Raw genomic sequence first — 12,817 nt, 5'->3', positions numbered from 1 at the left:
AGTTATAAAGTGAGGATCAATTAATGACTTATCACCACTTCATGAAAAACAATGAATTTTTTTTTATTATAAGCAAAATTTATATATAAAAGGGGTACTAGGTGTACCCAACACCTGTGTAAAAGTGAACACAGGATAAAAGACACAAGAGCATGTCAGTTATCCAAAACCACAAAAAAAGCAAAAACAATGAATTATGATGATTGGATTTGTCCATAATTGTCATTTTGTGCAAGTATTTGTACGTAAGTTCCAATTTCTAACTTTATAACTTATAATTTCATACATAAACTAATTCATTGAATGTATTTTTCCACTTACCAGTCATATGAAATTCAGAGAAGACTTGAAGAAAGGAAAGAGAGTGAAATCTTGATTCAATTGAATGAATTGTAATGTACAGAGTATTTTACTTTTATACAAAGAGTAAAACAACTAATCATAGATCTAACTAACTCAGTTAAGTGTAAAAGTAATTAACCATAGTCTAACTAACTCAGCTATATGGTTAACCAATCCTAACTAACTAACTACTTAGTTACTGAAGTAACTAATCACAACAGTAACAGTAAAGTAACTAACAGTAAAGTAATCTAATTTCTATTATATGTAATAGTCCCCCTCAAACTGGAGAATGGATGTCTTGCATTCCCAGTTTGGAAAAAATGTGCTTGAATGGTGCTGGAGTCAAAGGCTTGGTGTAAATATCTGCAAGCTGGTGAGAAGATGAAACAGGCAGAAGATGCACTAAGCCTTGGTGGAGTTTTTCACGGACTATGTGACAATCCAGCTCAATATGTTTGGTTCTCTCATGGAAGCTGGGATTGTGTGCTATATGCATGGCTGACTGATTGTCACAATACATTGACACAGGTGACTTAGGAGGAGCTTGTAAATCATGCAACAGATAGCTTAACCACTGAATTTCACAAACTGCAGCCGCCATTGCACGATATTCTGCCTCACAAGACGATCTTGAAGCAGTGTTTTGCTTCTTAGATCGCCAGGATATCAATGAAGTGCCAAGGAACATACAGTAACCTGTGATAGATCTGCGAGTGTCAACACACCCTGCCCAATCAGAGTCACTAAAGGCTGTCAAAACTGAAGAGGATGAAGCAGAGTAGAATAAACCACAACCAGGATTTCCTTTGATGTATCGAAGAATCCTATGTGCTGCTGCTTCATGAACATCAGTTGGAGCTGAGAGATACTGGCTTAGTTGATGCACAGCAAATGATATGTCAGGTCTAGTGGTGGTTAGGTACAAAAGTCGACCTATGAGACGACGATAAGAACTGATATCAGAGAGTGGTGTCCCTGTGGTAGCACCAATCTTTTGTGAGTTATCCATGGGAGTTGTGGCTGACTTGCAAGCTAAGAGTCCTGAATCTGAAAGCAATTCAAGAGCATACTTCCTCTGATTCAGAATGATGCCCTGAGTAGACCTTGCAATCTCTAAACCAAGGAAGAACTTGGCTTCTCCCATGTCTTTGATGCGAAATTTATCATGAAGAGATGTCTTCACTGCCATGATCTCTGTCATGTCATTGCCTGCTAACAAAACATCATCTACATAGAGTAACAAGGCAGTAAATTTCCCTGAGTTTCCTGTTTTGATGTACAAAGTGTGATCTGCTGAGCTTTGGACAAAGCCAAGGTCAATTAAAGCAAGACACAAAGTTGTGTACCATTGCCTGCTGGCTTGCTTGAGCCCATAGAGGGACTTTTGCAAGAGACAAACTTGATTTGGCTTAGAAGGCTTGAGTCCCTGAGGTAATGCCATAAAGATCTCCTCCTCAAGACTAGCATGTAAAAAGGCATTATCCACATCCAATTGGTGAAGAAACCAATTGTTAGTAGCAACTAGAGCCAATAACACCCGTAGTGTTGTCATCTTAGCTACTGGAGAAAAAGTGTCCATAAAGTCTATGCCCTCTACTTGTGTATAGCCTTTGACAACTAGGCGTGCCTTGTACCTTTCAATTGTCCCATCCTGTTTGTGTTTGACCTTGTAAACCCATTTGCACCCAATTGGAGTCTTATCTAGTGGTTTGTCTACAAGTATCCATGTGTGATTTCTTTCCAAAGCCTCTATCTCTTGGTCCATGGCCTTCCTCCAGCACTCATGCTTGACTGCCTCTGAATATCTGGTTGGTTCACTGACTGTGGTGATATTCATGATAAAAGCTCGATATGCAGGTGTCAATTTATCATAGGAAACAACTTGAGATAATGGATGAGTGATACCTGTACTAGAAGAACTAGTTGGCACAGCAGTTGTAGCAGCAAGAGTACAATGATAATCCTGTAAGTAAGTAGGTGGCCTCCTTTCTCTGGTAGAAATCCTCTGAGTAATAACCTCAGGATTATGAGAAGTGCCTGAAGCTATAGGTTCTGTATTAGGTGCAGAAATGTCAGGGGTAGTGTAGTCAAAAGGTTCATCTGACATAAAGGTAGGTTGAGGGAAAGAACTAGAATCTGTGTTTGAACCAGAAGTAGTGGGAAGGAAATAGGGAAAGATGTTTTCATGAAACACCACGTTTCTGGAAATGGAAATACTTTTTGTCTTTAGATCAAAGACAATGTAACCCTTGGTTCCTGATTTGTATCCTAGAAAAATGCACCTTTGAGCCCTAGGATCAAACTTTGTCCTATGACTAACAAGAGTAGATGCAAAGCAAAGTGAACCAAATACTTTGAGATAAGACAAATCTGGGACTTTATTGTGTAAGAGCTGGAAAGGACACTTGTTTTCAAGAACAGGTGTAGGGAGTCTGTTAATCAGGAAAATAGAGTGAACAATAGCATGAGCCCAAAAGGTTTTTGGTAAATGTGCTTGGAACAACAAGGCACGAGCTACATTTAATATATGCTGATGCTTCCTCTCAACAATAGAATTTTGTTGAGGGGTTTCAACACAACTTGTTTGGTGAATTATCCCTTTACTAGCATAGAATTGACTGAGTGCAAACTCTTTTCCATTGTCACTTCTTATGCTTTTGACAGTTGTTCCAAATTGATTTTCTACTAAAGTACAAAAATCCTGAATCAATGTCTTAACCTCAGCCTTAGACTTTAATAAGTATATCCAAGTATACCTAGAGTAGTCATCAACTATGGTTAAGCAATAAGAGAATCCATGCAAAGAAAGAACAGACATTGGACCCCATATATCAACATGAATTAAATTGAAAATTGCAGAACTAGAAGATGTACTCAATGGAAAACTCAATTTCTTTTGTTTTGCAATTGGAAATATATCACAAATGTGTTCTTTAGTACAATGAACATAAGGAAAAAGATCCCTTATTGACTGCCCTTTTACAAAAGAAGGGTGTCCTAACCTATAGTGCCACAGATTGTGTACACTGGGATCAAAACTACAAGATACATTGACAGTGGGTATATCAACAAGGGGAACAGAAGAAGACACTGAATTACACTTGGATAAAGGATGAATTGAAGACTTATTGAGGATGTAAAGTCCCTTGACTGCTTTAACTGTGCCAATCGTCCTCCAAGCACTGGAATCCTGTATTACACAAAAATCATCATCAAATATTAGCTTGTAACGAAGGCTCTTGACTAGTTTATGAACTGAGATCAGGTTGAATTGAAAATTAGGCAGAAACAGGACATTATGAAGAACAAAAGTTGATGTGAGATGAATGGAGCCTCTAATCTTTGTTGTCTCAGTGATGCCATTTGGTAGAGAAACAGGAGTTGATCCAATATGGCTATATGAACTAAAATAGGCTAGTGTGTTACAAATGTGGTCTGTAGCACCAGTATCCATGACCCAAAAAGTATCAAGAGGATGAGATTTACCATTCTTTGTGGATATGGCACTCGAGCTACCATTACCATGTTTGCTGGGGAGAACTTGAATACAAGAATTCACACTGGCACTATGCTGTGAAGAAGAACCCTTTGAATCTGAAGTTGGAAGTAGAGCAAGCAGATGCTGATATTGATCAGCTGTGAACCCAAATCTAGTGGTTTCTTGTCCTGTGGATCCATTCTCAGAATCCTGATCTTCATCATTAACATGAACACAGTTAGCAGATTTATTGGCATATTTTGAATTCTTGAACTTGAATCCGGGTGGGAACCCATGCTTTTTGTAACAAACATCTACAGTGTGTCCCATCTTCCCACAATATGAGCACTTCTTTGATGAATATCTACTCCCTCCTGAGTTGGAATGATATCCTCCAGAATTTGATTGACAACTTGAACCAGTCTGAGATTGAGAACCTCCAGAATGAGATTGATAACTTGTTGATGCTCCTCCTCGATTGTCATGTGAGTTATCCCTTGCAGCCATCATGGCCTTAGAACCAGAAATATTTTCAGCAGAAAATTGTCTTTCTTGCTGAGCAATAAGGGCAAACACTCGATTCACATTAGGTAAACTATCTAGCAACATCAACTGTGACCTAACTCCTGAATATTGGTCATTCAATCCTCTAAGAAACCTCACAACCTGGTTCTTGTTCCTCTCATCCTCTATGTTCTTGATTGCTCCACAAGAACATCGAGGATTACAAGTACACACAGGCAATGGATTCAATACATCTAATTCATCCCAAAGAATCTTCATGCTAGTGTAAAATTTGGATACAGAGTTATCACCTTGTTTCAAACTGAAGATTTCTTCTTGGAGTTCTGAGATCCTGAACAAATCTGCTTGAGAAAACCTTTCCCGAAGCTCCTTCCAGACATCGATAGCCTTGTCTCGCCATAGAATTGATTGAGCAATCTCGACGCTCATGGATTTGATCAACCAGCTCAAAACAAGCATATTGCAGCGTTGCCAGAAAGGATTCACTGGGTGATCTTGAGGTGGTTCAGCAATCGTTCCATCCACAAACCCTAGTTTGTTCTTGGTGAGGAGACTCATCTTCATCGCCCTCGCCCAATTGTGGTAGTTTCCTTCCGATAGCGGCGGCGAAACCAGAACGGTGGAAGGGCTCTCGTTAGGATGTATGTAGAAGGTGTGGGATGCGGTTTGTGCATCTTGCACGGTGAAGGGATAAGCGGCGGCGCCGGCAGGTTCAGCCGCCATGGTTGCAGCGGAAGAGCTCTCTCTCTAAGAGAGCTCTGATACCATATGAAATTCAGAGAAGACTTGAAGAAAGGAAAGAGAGTGAAATCTTGATTCAATTGAATGAATTGTAATGTACAGAGTATTTTACTTTTATACAAAGAGTAAAGCAACTAACCATAGATCTAACTAACTCAGTTAAGTGTAAAAGTAATTAACCATAGTCTAACTAACTCAGCTATATGGTTAACCAATCCTAACTAACTAACTACTTAGTTACTGAAGTAACTAATCACAACAGTAACAATAAAGTAACTAACAGTAAAGTAATTTAATTTCTATTATATGTAATAAGTCAAGTTAAAAGAAGGATCATCAATTCGGCACAAATACTGCCATAATGATGCACAAGCGTGGGAGCAGTCTTATATATATTCAGGGAATGCAAGTTTTCAGATTAATTTTCCAGGTCACTTATACAATTCAGGTAGGTACATAAAGTCTTGCGGAAGCATCAAACAAGGATATGGCTCGACAAGAAATGTGTCATAAATTACAAACCAGGGTCAGAAGATAGAAAATCTGACGTCCTTAGCTTGTTGATATTTTGAGAAAATTAGTTGTTTTTCTTGTGTGATAAAATTATGTTTCTATTATCCATTAGAAGTGTTAAGAGGAGTGATGTAAAGAAAAGTGAAAGAAGAAGAAGAGAGAATAGAAGCAAAGCAAAAGTCTGCTAGGGTTTATTTTATACATATATGTCTATGGTGAAATTCTAATCAAATTTATTCTTGCATTAAAACCTTAGACATTTATAAGGGGTTTATAAAAGTTAAATATGTAGTAATATCTAGTGACAAATGCAACCTGTCTGCATTGTAGATGATTTGCATTAGAAAAACTTTTAAATGTGGTATGTGTTTGATTTGCACTAAAAATTTTCTTTGGAATCCGAAACTAAAAATGTGAAAGGAGCACAAAGTTTTATTCACACAAGCATATTCCGTACCCAAACCCAACCTGGAAAAGGCCCTTAGTTTCTTAAGTACAGTCACTTTGGATTTTTAACAACCACTTGTAGAAAATTTGTTAAAATGATCTTTCAATATGTATGAGCTAGTTTTCTAAATAATATTTTATTGCATAAATTGAAATTTGCTTATGCACGTCAATTTTTTCAAAAACCCAGCAGCCACTTTACTTTACTTATCAATGTACACCTATAAACTTTTAAGTTTTTCTTTAACCACTCAATCATATCGATAAGCTTACATGAACTAAAAGCTAATCCAAAGGGTGCTAACATTTATTCACTTTCACAATCTTTAAAAGGAACATTTAATTTGTATATATTAGCAGATTTTTTTCAACATTCTTATAAATACATTGACTAGAAATTGATTTACGTACAATGATATTATAAAATCTGTTAACTGACTTGACATTGACAGTTTCTACAATGTAGAAGAATAACTTAAGCCAAAATTAATGCCACAAGCCAGGTTGTCAATAAATGCATTGCAATATATAAATTGATTTCACCTTACTCATTTCTCAAAGGGAAAGGCATAGATATATTGACAAGAATATTCAACGCAGTTATATATAGTTATCAGGAAGATAACATAACAATTTTAGTAAAGATCGATATATAGCCATATGAAATGTAACTCTTTAATACAATTTTACTTAAAAAAAGCGAATGTAACTTAATTAAGGACAACAAACCATTACAAAGGACTAAAAGCTATCCATTAAAGCTGAATTGAAGCCACTGGTCCTAATTACCGGCATAAGTATATATAGAATACATAAGATATATCATATATGTACATTTGAACTAATAACATAATTTACGTAATTAGAATAATCGTATAATATAACCTCTCAATAAGAGAGAAAGGCCAAAATCTAATTATGCATTGACAAATTCATCTACCTTCCATGCATGGCATGGCTATATTACCCCCCACATACACACACACACATATATATGGCATATCTACGCACGGTTCTAATTTAATACCGTATATTCTCCTTAATGTTTGACCATCTAACTATAATTTGTAATTAGGGGTGGAAATAGACGGAGCCGAGCCAAGCTTTGCGTGGCCTAGGCTTGACCTGCATTCGCTTTTCGTGGTCCAGGCCTAGCCTGTGGCCTATCAATAGACTAACTTTTATAGCTTAACATGGCCTTTTCTAAGGCTTGGTCTGGCCTACAAGCCTGCTTAAAATTAAGCCAGGTCTGGCCTACAAGTCTGCTTAAAAGCCTATTTAACAGACAATTTTATCAAAAGAATGACATTAGGTTGGCGGGCTAATAAGCCTTTTATATATCATTGTACTTTCTTTTCAAATAAAAAAACATGTATCATTGTATTTCAAAAACCAAACCTGTATCGTTGCATTTTAAAACAAACACAAATAAAATTAAACATGAACAAATCGTTTAATAACAATATGTCTCAAGTCTTAAACATAGAAATAAAAACAATAATAAGTCTCAATCCCAAATAAATCCATAATAATGGAGAAGAGAGCACCACATTTAAAATTACTTGGATCTCAAAATCTCAATACCAAAACAATGTAGCAAACAAAAATGTAATAGAAGGCTAAAAATTATACACACACACACACAAATTCCAGCAGCAAGGGTCATCAATTCTTTGGCCTACCAAAAAAAAAGGGTCATCAATACTTCAAGTTGATCTCTTCAAGTTTCTCCTATAGGTTAGGGTATATGGATTTAGGGTTTTCTTTTATACTAAAGTATACATCAGTTTCAAAAAAATTAAATTATATGTAATTAGGGAGAAACTTAGATCAAGTTTCTTAAATCCATTTCATCAAGTTTACCAATCATATGATGACATATGTGCAACTATTTCTAAAAATAAATGTCATTTATTAAGAATTTATTGTCAAAATTTGAAAAATTATACATAAACTTGATGAAATGGAGGTAAGGAACTTGATCTAAGTTTTATCCATATAATTATATTATATTTATTTATATTATTAATAAAAATAATATATAAGTAGGCCGACCTATCAGGCCAAATATGCTTTTTAAATTATTTGGGCCTGGTCTTTTTAGTTAAATAAGTCTTTTAAAAAACATAAGCCTGACATTTTTAATAAATGAGTCAGGCCGGGCTGAGCCTCAATCGAGTTATTTTTTGTCTATGTATCATATGTTCGGATGGTGTATCAGTACACTGCTTTAAACATAGAGTTAGTAATTATATGTATATGTGAAGTAAAATTTATAACTTGAAAAAGTGGCAATAACATAATTATTCAAAAATTAACTTTAAATAGTTACAAATTTGCTATTCTCATAAGTCATAACTGATTTGCTACAATTTGATAATAGGGTAGTATTTGCATTCACTACTATAACGAGGAAATGGGGCGTTGACAACCCCTAAAATTAAACGAAGAGACAATCATTTGTTATAGTAGTTGATATGTCATCAGAATAATCAACTATACTATTAACCACTCACACCATTCTATAAAGATTGGTTTTTTTCTTCTACCTATTCTACAAAGATTGTTATTTAAGAATGTGACGCAAAAAGTAATATTATAATTATTAATATTATAATATAAATTACTGAAACACCCTTATTTAATTTTACTAGTAGCATATGCAACTATTAAATTATACTTTAGAGAGAGATGCGTGTAGTTGATAGAGAAGAAATATGGTTGATTGATAATTTAATATAAAAGGTGATGAGTGAAATAAAATTTATCAAATAAAGATATAGATGGAAAGAATTAAAAGTAAATGTATGAAAACAACGGGTTCATTTACTGTACACAAGTTTTTCCTTGTGTAAGGTTACACAACTCTAAAAATACCTACTACAGCAAGTGAATCCCGTCTTTTTCATTTAAAAATAAATACAAAATGTATTTTCAGTTTTAGTCCATATGTAATAGAAATCATGATTTAAACCCCATATTCATCTAATTCATTCCTTCCCTTATCATTTAGCTAATCAACAAATGGCCCTGTACACACATCAGATATAATTATTATTGGATCTCATATGTTTATTATTGAGATTGAGATTAAATAGAGCAACCATATAACGTCAAAGCTTGGGTTGAACAAGGATCTGTTTGGCAAAGCGTTAAATTGAACAAAGCATCAAAGCTTGGTCGAATATTGCGTGTTTGTGACCCGATTTCTGAAGAAGGTTTTGTGTGCGATTTTGGACCCGATTTGAAGATTGGTCGAAGAAGGAAATCAGCAAATCGAAGAACAACAAGAAGCTAATGCGTTTAACAGATTCACATTACCTTTATGTTCTGCCAAACCCTCAAATCACACCAACAGATCGAATCCGCAGCAACAGGAACCAGCATCAACAACCTCCAAAGGTCGAAGCCAACCCCCAACCCAATTTCGCATATTCAGCGTTGCAAATCCCTAAATTCGCAGCAACAAAACGAAGCAAGAACAGAAGAGAACCCAACCCCCAACCCAATTTCGCATAACCAGTATTCAAATTCCTAAATTCGCACAACAGAACCCTAACTTAGTATTCAAATCCCTAAATTCGCACGACAGACCGAAGCCGTAATAGAACCTTAACTTTGTAATGCAGATGAACCATGATCCATGGAGGACGAAGCGACGAGAAAGTCCCCACACGACGTTATACAGGATGACCGTAATGAAGAGGGGAAGAGGGAAAGGGGGAATGAACGACGATGAGCGACTTCATGGTTTAAGAAGAGTCGGGGTAAAACTTGTTAATATCAAAAATACATTTGGGGAGTTTTTATATTTTAAGAAACTTCTGGGGCCTGAACATAATTTAGCAAAATCAAAAAAATCAAAATGAAATAACCGAGAGGAAACCTGTTGTAGAAGGTTTTTCTAGGGTTGTGTAACCTTACACAAGGAAAAACTTGTATACAGTAAATGAACCAAAAAACAACAAGCTTTTTAATAAAAAAAATGGAAAGTCACTAGAATAACCATTTTTCTGATCGGAAGGAGTAAAAAATATGTTTCTCACTCATATCATTTTCCTTAACATTGAATCTACTGCCACTTGTAGTACTTTGGTTCGTGCAAAAGAATAACAAGTGTAAACAATCTTAACTCATGTATATGCTTGAGAAACATAATGCGAATATGATTAGTTTCATGCAGCCGATAAAATTAAAACTTCCATAAAGTAAAATATATATTTAGCTTAAATATGTTTTTAGTCCCTCCAAAAAAAATTGTAGCTTTTAGTTCCTAACATTAATGAATATATGAATTTAGCCTTGTCGTTCATTTTGCGATGATTTTTGTGCATTAGTTGCGATATTTTTAATTAGTGGCAGCCACAAAATGTACCACATGAACTAATTTCACCTATTTCATTTATATTGAGGACTGAAAACTAAACTGTGATTTTTTTAGGGATCAAATCTAATTAACACCTACTTTTAAGGGACTAAAAACATATTTAACCCTATGTATTTATCATTTTTAAGAAAGTATATACAAAAATTAAACTCATGGGTGATGGTTCGCTTATATACGACCAATACTACTAACAGTCAAACTAGGGTAGACCATTGATCACTAGTTAAACATAGTGAGGATTAAATGAGTGATAAAATGGTATAAATATAAATTAGCCTAACCCCATCTCTCTCAAAACTCTATCTCTATCATCAGCAACCACAATACCGACTTTGGACTGGAACCATGCTGCAGTTTGTGCAATTGCGTTCGCGAAACCTCGACGATGCGACACAGTGGTGTCGTGGAGGCTTACTCCGCCATATACTTTCTTCTCCTGATCTGGTTTTGCTGCCTCATTCTCTCGTGCCCCTCATTACTAGCTAGAAGAGGCCCAACGTTTATTTGGTTATGGGCATTTGCGTGTCATTATAGGTGTGGAAATGTTTTTGAAGATGGCATGGTAAGAGCATCTCCAATGCATAGTTGCTAGTTAGGTTGCTTAAAAACTATTTCGGTGGGTCCAGACTAACACATAGGATTTAAGCAACTCAAACAGAATTCGCTCCAACCACGGTTGCTTAGTTTATTTTTAGTTGGGTCTCATTATACCTCTTATATTTATATTATTTCAAGGTAATGACACTATACAAGGTACATGAATGAAAGAGAAAATATGACTTTTTAGTCAAAAAGTAAGGAGAGAGAAAATAAGCAACCGTTGCTTAAATTTAAGTAACCCAACTGCCACGTCATGTTGCTCCAGTGGTGCTCCAAAATAAGCAACGTTGCTTAAGTTGCCAACTGGATTTAAGCAACCCTCATTGGAGATGCTCTAAACACACCCAACAAAGTCATAGGAAGCCCTCGGTGGAGGATGTCGCATTTGGTAGTTGTGGAAGGAACTAGTTTTGACAGCCTTCACTATAAAAACTGTGTTTGTTGTGGCGGTTTTTTGTGCAATTTGCGGCAGTTTTAACCGCCACCTTGTGCATTAACAGCGGTTTATGGTTTCCACCACAACTATCATTTTTCACATGGTTTAACTAATTACCTATAGTTAGTTCAACTACCAGATCAAAAGATTTTCAACATCCCAATATTAAGGGATATTGTTTGCTCTGCTACCAAAGTTCTAAAGTCCGAAAGGCAAAAATAAAAAGAAACCAATCTCTCGCTCAAAAACAAAATTGAAACCGATACACATGATATAAACACTCTGGTCACATATATAAGCAAAAAAACACATTCTAGGTTCATTCATTTAATACATGTACCTAGTAAATGAATGAACCTAATGACTAGGTACATGCATTAAATGAATGAACCTAGAATGTGTTTTTTTGCATATATATGTGACCGGATGGTGTATGATGATATGCTGGCACGATGATCGAAATAATGATTTGACAAAGTGGTTTCGTTGGTATGATTACTTTTAAAAAATATGGTTCGTTGCTTATTTTGCAAATCACAGAACATGAGGTTGCCCTTAATTTCCAGTCCTGCCTGCCTGCTTCAACAAAACGCATACGATTACTATCGAGTACAGACTGCAAATTAAATAATGCTCATTCCCTTACAAGAAACTGTTGCTTTTCTCTTCTCATATGCTTCAAGATAAAGTCTACTCAAGGAAATTAAAGTGAACATGTATTTATATATACACAATTTGCTTTTATTTTGCAGCATGGTCGTTCTGCTGCATGTGTACGGAACAAGCTTACAAGTTTAAGCCAACTCAACCCCATGCTCTGGTGACGAAGGAATTGCTAATCATAGCCGGCATTAATGCGTTGACAAACAACCTTAAGAAATTAGTGTGCCAACATATATAACAAGATCCCTTTGTTTTTCTTGCAATTTCAGTTACACTTCCACTAACTGTGCCGACAAGCAAGCATGCATACATGCAAATCCAAGCAATTAATAACCAAATTACCTTTTCTATCTCAACATTTGTTTGCTTTCTTTTCTACCTCCACTCTGTCTTAATGATGTATAGCTGCTACACTTTAGAAAACTTATCAACTATCTAAAAATCACACATGCATGATTTTATGTTAAATTTATAACACACTTATACGCAATCCATTGAGCTCCTCAAATTTAAAGCATGTATTATATGCGAATTTATCTATTTTGTGTTGAAGCCCGCTAGAAAATTTCTAGAATTTTGATTGAATTTGATTCGAAACTCTCTCCAAATTATAACTTAGGAGACCTGACTCAACTCAAATATTAGTAAGAGTATAGTTGATGATTGTTTTTCCATATATAAG

The sequence above is a fragment of the Lotus japonicus genome, chromosome 3, assembly GCF_012489685.1.
Source record: "Lotus japonicus ecotype B-129 chromosome 3, LjGifu_v1.2".
NCBI classification, from domain to species: Eukaryota; Viridiplantae; Streptophyta; class Magnoliopsida; order Fabales; family Fabaceae; genus Lotus; species Lotus japonicus.
Note: the sequence above shows the minus strand (reverse complement) of the source record.